This window comes from Primulina tabacum, chromosome 17, assembly GCF_025594145.1.
Source record: "Primulina tabacum isolate GXHZ01 chromosome 17, ASM2559414v2, whole genome shotgun sequence".
In the NCBI taxonomy this organism is placed as follows: domain Eukaryota; kingdom Viridiplantae; phylum Streptophyta; class Magnoliopsida; order Lamiales; family Gesneriaceae; genus Primulina; species Primulina tabacum.
The window spans coordinates 5,033,618-5,042,269 of NC_134566.1; the positions used below are offsets into that span (position 1 = coordinate 5,033,618).

The 8,652-nt window shown below is 39.6% G+C and overlaps 1 non-coding gene across 1 annotated transcript; it reads right to left on the reverse strand.

Annotated features, from left to right (window-relative positions):
* Positions 1-1,741: 1,741 nt before the first annotated feature.
* Positions 1,742-1,852, reverse strand: LOC142532102 (small nucleolar RNA R71). Its single transcript, XR_012816494.1, has one exon. It is a non-coding gene; the product is annotated as a small nucleolar RNA R71 (small nucleolar RNA).
* Between the last annotated feature and the right edge of the window lie 6,800 nt (positions 1,853-8,652).

The following is an 8,652-nucleotide window of genomic DNA, read 5'->3' on the forward strand; positions in this document are numbered from 1 at the left end:
TGAACTTGGAGGAGACAAAGAATACTATTGCAACTACATGGCATTAATAAAAATTTTGACCCTTTCTCTCATTTGGCCTATAAATAGAGGCCTTGTGCTAGCTTGAGAATCATTCTATCTCATTGTAAAATATAGTGTGAGTGTGTATCAAAGGTCTAAGTTCCAATATATTTTCTTTCATGTTCTCAACTATGAGTGATATTTTAGTGTTGATCAAAAGTAATCTTATGGCAAGCTAAATCTATTATGTCAAGGTGAAGAGGATGCATTCTTGGTGAAGTAAGATTGTTTATATTTTGTATATTCTTTCTTTATTTCTTTTCATTTAGCTAACTTATTTTTATTGTAGGTGTAAAATTGAATTATTTGTTGTTATCAATTTAAATCAAATGCTTGATACCATTAAAGTGGTTATCTTGATTTGTTGTTTAATTTTGATAAAATAAATATTTCATCACTTATTATTATATATATATAGATATATATATATATTTATATAATAATATCATAATATTTCATTTAGACGATAGCGTGGCTCTGCCGGTTGTTCTAAATGAAATATTATGATTTAATACTAACATCTAACAATCTAACATTTACTTTATCGCAACTAACTTTTATTTTTCGCATCTAAGTTTTACTTTCTCGCAACTAACTTTTACTTTATCGCAACTAACATTTACTTTATCGCAACTAACTTTTACTTTACCGCAACTAACTTATTAAATCAATATATTTCATTTAGGCAATAGCGTGGCTCTGCCGGTTGTTCTAAATGAAATATAATGATTTAATTTAACATTTACTTTAGGCAATTATTTATTTATATAGTCATAATTATAATCATAGGTACCATATATAAAATATTGGTTAATTCGATATTTTCTATAGTGGGAACTATATTATATTATGTGTGTGTTTAATTTTTTGGAACCATTATTTATGGTGGTTTCTTTTGTTTTACTTTTAGTTAAACAATATTACATAAACCAAGAATAAATCCTCAAGCCTTGACAAAGTTTATAATTTGTAAACTTAATTCTTGCATTTGGTAATCTATAAATTAATAAATTTAAACTCAAAATAACCTCTCTGTGGATCGATCTCGTACTTACGAATTATATTACTTGCAGACAACCTACACTTGGGTGAATTATTATTTAAGTAGTAGCAATTTTTTGGCGCCGTTGCCGGGGAGGTATAAATTAAGTTTATATTTGTTAATCATGTTTTATTTATAAGTATTGTGTTGTTTTTTTTGTATGAGTAATCGGAGTCGAAAAATAAGTGATAGACTTATTCGAGTATCTGAAAATAATTTAAACATGGATGATAATTCAAATAATCAGGATAATATTAATAATAATAATAATCAAGAACATGATCAATTAAGAACACTTAGGCACCATATGAACCCTATTAGAATTAGTGCCCCATCTTGTTTAGTTTTTCTTCCTGATGCATCTAATTTCAACCTCAAACCTCAAATTATTCAACTTTTACCAAATTTTTATGGTTTAGATTCTGAAAATCCATATTTGCATCTAAGATAATTTGAGGAAGTTTGTAACACTTATAATGATCAAAATTGTAGCATGGATATAGTTCGATTAAAGCTTTTCCTTTTTTCTTTAAAAGATAAAGCTAAAACATGGCTACAAAATTTAAGATCAAGTTCAATAAGATCATGGGAAGAAATGCAACAACAATTTCTCAAAAAGTTTTTCCCTTCCCATAGAACAAACTCTTTTAAAAGACAAATTACAACTTTTTCTCAAAAACAAGGAGAAACGTTTTATCAATGTTGGGATAGATATAAAGAATTACTTAATACATGCCCACATCATGGTTTTGAAACATGGAGAATAGTTTCTCACATTTATGAAGGTCTAATACCTAAAGATAGGAAAATGATAGAATTCATGTGTAATGGAACTTTTGAAGATAAAAACCTAAATGAAGCTATGAAATATTTGGATTCATTAGCAGAAAATGCTCAAAATTGGGATAATATAGGCACAATAGAACCACCAACAACTAAAAACAATAATTCAACAAATGGGGGTGGTATCTATAATCTTAAAGATGATATAGATATTCAAGCTAAACTTGCATCTTTAGCAAGAAAAATTGAGTCATTAGAAATGAAAAAGAGTGGTCAATTAAAAAGTATTCAAGAAATTGTTTGTCATATATGTGATACACAAGATCATGCTACAAAAGATTGTCCAACATTACATTCATTTAAAGAATGTCTCCATGAACAAGCAAATTATGTTAACAATTATAAAAAACCAATACTAGATCCTTTTTCACCATCATATAATCCTGGATGGAAAAATCATCCTAATTTTAGTTGGAGGAATGATAATAATGCACAACCGTCACAACAATATTTTCAAAATAACCAAAATCATCAAGGTTATATTCCTTATGTTACATGTAAAGACCCTAAAACTCCTTTCTTGAAATTTGCGGAAAATTAAAAATTTTCTTTTTAAAAGAACTTAAATGGCCTCATTCATAAAATCACTGGGGAATCAAGTTCAATGTTTAAAATAATAGCAGCGGAAGAAAATAAAGTTTTGCCAACAATAACAACTTAAAAATTATCCAACGACTAATAAAAATTGTTTGCGGAATAAAATAACAACTGCTGCACTGAGGTCCTCGGGTGCCACTATTGCCGACCCAAGCTGGCTCACTGGTCCCCGCCCTCGGCCCTGGCCTCATCAGTACCTACAACAATCAAGTCTAGTGAGCCTAAAGACTCAGCATGCATATGTCGCAGGTAACGAGTAAAAATCTGAATTTAAAAATATGCATGGGATAAAATATCATGTCCTGAGGCATACTGAAAATAATCTGTACTGAGCAATTATAACACGTGCATAACTGAACTGATAATCACAGTAAAAATATTTGCTCCTTGGAGCCTGTACTGAAATAACTGGTAAAATTTTTTGTTGAGATTATGTTTTACGCCTGTGGCCACTGCACTAAGCTGAACTGATTGGTAACTGGCTACCGGGGAGGCTGAAACTGAACTGAGCTGGCCGGTCACTGGCGACCGGGTGGTACCATACTGAACTGATCGGTCACTGGCGACCGTATGAAATAACACTCCCACATAGTGAATGAACCACAAGCCATATCGCATAAATCTCAAAAATAAATGCACGTAAAATAATTAACTGGCGTAATGAAAATTCCTGTAATTTTACCAACTGGATTGGATTGGATCGTCCCCAGGCTCGCTGCAACCTAACTGTGCCATGAAAGATATGCAATAGCTTAAACTTGACCAACTATCCAATTTAGTTCAAAAGATGCGACTATGACGCCTAATGACTTCGCATTTAATCATGACTCCGAGCCAACCTGGACCGACACCGAACCGACGTATAGTCATGATTAAAATATGCTGAAAAATCATAAAATAATGCTCCTAAAATGATAGGGTCGAAATCTAGGTGGAATGGAGGCCAAAACACGAAACGCTCTTTCGAGAGTCAATTTGCCACATTGCACCGTAAATTCTCGTACGACCTCGAAAATGATCCGAATGACAAACGGTCAAAAACATGACCTTCCCAACTCAATGAGGCACTGTCCAGTCCAAGGCCATGGGCTAAAAGCCAACCAAGAACTCAAACGAGCCTTCTAAACGACAAAGCAACTTGCTGTAAATTTCCAGCAGCTGCGCACCCGTGCGTCTTGTGTTGGTTTCGAGTCTATCGGCCATTGGGGCGTGAACCACCGACCAGAGACTCTTACCAACATCCCAAGGAATGATTTGAACCATGGCTAAGGGCCCTAGGCCAGCCACAATCCGCATCACACCATAACTCAACCGAAGGGTCCAACCGAGAGCCAACGTGCATGCGTGTGTAGTGTTTTTCTTAGATCGATGTCTTGCGTCGTTCCAGTGGCCATTTGATTGACCATGGCACGATCTAGACATCTAGGAGCATGATATGAACCGTGGCTAAGGGCCATAGGCCAACCAAGATCCATACCAAGCAACCAAAAGAAACGAACCGAAAGCTGTCTAACCGAAGTAGCCGAAGGGGTATAGGGGCTGTTCTTGTTGATTATTTAAAAATCGATGAGCCATGGACCAAGCCACCAAAAGGGAGACTTAGTCACGTCTTAGACATGCTAGGGAAGTGATCCAACCATGGCTAAGAGCCCTTAGGGCAGCCAAGATCAGATCCAACCCCTTGGCAACCAAACTAAAAATTTCGAACACCAATCTGCGCCTATGGGAAACTTGCTGTCATTTCGGTTTTCCAGCAAGCATGGGGCTGGTTTGAATGGGCCAAAATGGTCCTAATGCATCCTATTACGTGTCTAGGAGTCGCCTTGGGAGCCTAGAGTCGAACCAATCACCTGAAACTCACAAACCAAGAAAAACGTGAAGCTTGCCAAGGAAAAACGAAAATTCTGCATGTGTTGATCCAAAATGTTTTGACATGTATCTCGGTTTTTGCTTGAATAAACATGATCATGTACTGAAAAATAAATGATAATATGACTTGATTGAGGTTTAGAAAGAATCTAGACATGCCTGGTTTCGTTTCGAAAGAAAACGAACGAAACGACGACGACGCGGCACGGAAGAGATGGAGCGCTTCTTGTCTACCTTTCTAGTTCTCGATTTTTCTTGCCTTCCCTCTAGCTAAGACTCACGATTTTTCTACCCTGAAAATGGATCTGAATGATGAGGTATTTCGGTGGTGAGGTAGGGGAGATAAGTGGTTATGGGAGGTGAGGAGGATGGTGCAAGATATAAGGAAAGAATCAAGACCAAGTCTTCATGCATTTGAATTTTGAATTTGAATTGCTATCAAATGATATGTGGGATGGTTCTAGAATGTAAGTGGCCGAAATCTCTCTTGTTTCTAGACTAGGATATGTCCATTAATTAATTAAATTGTGCTCCCAAAAATCCTAGAATTATCCTACAACTTACATGCAAAGAAATGGTCAAAAGGTTGATGAGTTGGCAATTGAGTTGCCTAGCAACTAAGGGGCCGAAATTATGCTAATAAAATGAGTGGGAAGTGATGGTTATCTAGTCAACTAATAATCCTTGAAAGCCTTACTAATCCTTTAAATAATTTAGTGAGCTAACCCCTTAATTAAATAACTTAAATGAGCTCATTTCTTAATCACCTCAAATAATTAAATTAAATCCTCAAACCTCCCTTACTAACTTAAATGAACTTACTTGCTAGCTAAATTAACTTCTGGAAATATTTCTCAAATCTTAAATTCTATCTCAAAACTCCAACTCCAGTCCGGCCTCACTGAAATAACTGAAATGCTAAAAAATCAAACTACTGAACTGAAATAATGAATAATTAACTTCAAATAAATGCATTTAAAATAATTATGCAATGAAGTCAATTAAATTTAGAAATCTAGAATTATGCATGGCTTATACGTCTACTGATTTACGGGTTCTACAATCCTTCCCCCCTTAAAAGAAATTTCGTCCTCGAAATTAGAACTTACCGAAAAACTCAGGGTATCGACTTCTCATCTCCTGCTCAGACTCCCACGTAGCTTCCTCCTCTGAATGGTTGAGCCATTTGACTTTGACTCGCTTAACGAGCTTGTTCCGAAGTTTCTTCTCCTGTCTGTCTAGGATCTGCACGGGTCTCTCCTCATAAGATAAGTTCGGAGTAAGCTGCAACGGCTCGAAATTCAGCACATGCGAAGGATTTGCCATATACTTCCTCAGCATGGAGACGTGAAAGACATTGTGTACTCCGGCCAGATTCGGCGGAAGAGCCACACGATAAGCAAGCGTCCCAACTCTGTCAAGGATCTCAAACGGTCCAATGAATCTCGGACTGAGCTTCCCTTTCTTGCCAAATCTCATGACACCCTTCATAGGTGCCACTTTCACGAAGACATGATCGCCCACTGCAAACTCTAAGTCTCTCCTCCGCTGATCGGCATAACTCTTCTGCCGGCTCTGGGCAGTCCTCATCCTATCACGGATCTTGACTACTACATCTGCTGCCTGCTGAACAATCTCTGGACCCAACTCTGCTCTCTCTCCTACTTCATCCCAATGAACAGGAGATCTACACTTGCGGCCATACAGCGCTTCATACGGAGCCATACCTATAGACGACTGGAAACTGTTGTTATAGGTGAACTCTACCAATGGTAAGTTCGACTCCCAACTCCCAGAGAAATCAATGACGCAAGTGCGAAGAAGATCCTCCAAAATCTGAATAACTCGCTCTGACTGCCCATCCGTCTGCGGATGGAAAGCTGTGCTAAACAGCAACTTCGTACCCAAAGTCAAATGCAAACTCTTCCAAAATGAGGAAGTGAATCTGGGATCTCTGTCGGATACGATAGAAACCGGAATACCATGGAGTCGGACTATCTCTCGGATATACAGCTCTGCATACTGAATCATGGTGAAAGTCGTCTTAATAGGCAAGAAGTGCGCTGATTTGGTAAGACGATCTACAATCACCCAAATAGCATTCGATCCTCTGGCTGACCTCGGCAATCCGGTCACAAAGTCCATGGTAACATTCTCCCACTTCCACTCGGGAATAGGGAGAGGCTTGAGCAAACCTGCTGGTCTCTGATGCTCGGCCTTCACTAACTGGCAAGTCAGGCACTCGGATACAAAACGCCTGATGTCCTTCTTCATCCCTGGCCACCAATACAATAGCTGCAGATCTTTGTACATCTTCGTACTCCCAGGGTGAATGGAGTACGGGGACGTATGGGCCTCTGATAAGATGTCTGCTCGGATAGAATCACTGCTAGGAACCCAAATCCTATCTCGGTATCTCAAAATACCGTCGCTGACTGTATACAAAACACTGCCCTTGGCTTCATCTCTCTTCTTCCACTGTGCCAACTGCTCATCTGCGGTCTGACCACTGCGAATACGGTCCAAAAGGGAAGACTGAATGGTCAAGGTAGATAGACGAGGAACTCTACCTCGAGGGTAAGTCTCAAGATCAAACTTCTGCATCTCAATCTGAAGAGGTTTCTGAATCGTCAAGTGAGCCATCACTGCGACTTTCCTGCTCAAAGCATCCGCAACTACATTAGCTTTACCCTGGTGGTAGCTAATGTCACAATCGTAGTCTTTCACAAGCTCCAACCAACGCCTCTGACGCATGTTCAGCTCCTTCTGTGTAAAGAAATACTTGAGGCTCTTGTGGTCGGTAAAGATCTGACACTTCTCTCCATACAGATAGTGCCTCCAAATCTTCAAAGCAAAAACTACGGCCGCTAACTCCAGATCATGGGTAGGGTAATTCTTCTCATGAATTTTCATATGTCGAGAAGCATACGCTATCACTCTCCCATGCTGCATCAAAACTGCACCTAAACCAAGCTTCGAAGCATCGGTATAAAGGACAAACTCGCCGGATCCTGACGGTACAGCCAAAACGGGTGCTGAGATAAGAGCTTGCTTCAAAGTATCGAAGCTCTTCTGACACTCCTCACTCCACACAAACTTCACATTTTTCTTTGTAAGTGCTGTGAGTGGAACGGCAATGGATGAGAATCCCTGAATGAACTTCTTGTAATATCCTGCTAACCCAAGAAAACTGCGGATCTCGGATGCATTCTGAGGCACAACCCAATCTCTGACTGCTGCAACTTTCGCCGGGTCTACCTCAATGCCACTGCTAGAAACAATGTGGCCCAAGAACGCCACCTTCTCTAACCAGAATTCGCACTTACTGAACTTTGCGAATAGTTTATGTTTCTGCAATGTCTGCAACAGTGTGGTCAGATGCCTGCTGTGCTCCTCCCGACTCTTGGAGTAGACGAGAATTTCATCTATGAACACTATCACAAACTGGTCGAGGTACGGCTGAAATACGCGATTCATTAGATCCATGAAGATCGCTGGCGCATTCGTCAGACTGAACGGCATCACTAGGAACTCGTAGTGGCCATAACGAGTCCTGAAAGTTGTCTTCGAGACATCAGCATCTCTCACCCTCAACTGGTGATAACCAGAACGCAGATCTATCTTGGAGAAAATCGAAGCTCCCTACAACTGGTCAAACAGATCCTCAATCCTCGGCAGTGGGTATTTATTCTTCACTGTAACCCTGTTCAACTCCCTGTAGTCAATGCAAAGCCTCATCGAGCCATCCTTCTTTTTCACAAATAAGACCGGCGCGCCCCATGGAGAAAAGCTCGGGCGAATGAACTCCTTGTCGAGAAGTTCCTGAATCTGCTTCTTAAGCTCTGCCATCTCTGTCGGTGCTAGTCGGTATGGCGCTTTGGATATCGGAGCCGTACCTGGCATAAGCTCAATGGAAAACTCCACCTCTCTCTCGGGTGGCATACCAGAGACGTCTTCGGGAAAAACGTCTAAGAAATCTCTGACAATCGGAAAATCTGAGGCTGACTGGCTGGGTTCCTCGGGGACAGATAAAAAGGTCGCTAGAAATTCCCGACACCCTCTATGCATGAGTTTCCTAGCCTGAACATACGGAATAATGCGCGGTAAAGGAAAGTACCTGTCTGGCTCAAATAAGAACTGCTCCATTCCAGGCGGTCGGACAAGAACAGATCTTCTCTGGAAGTCTATCAACACTCTGTTCCTCAATAGCCAGTCCATCCCTAGGATGATGTCAAATTCCG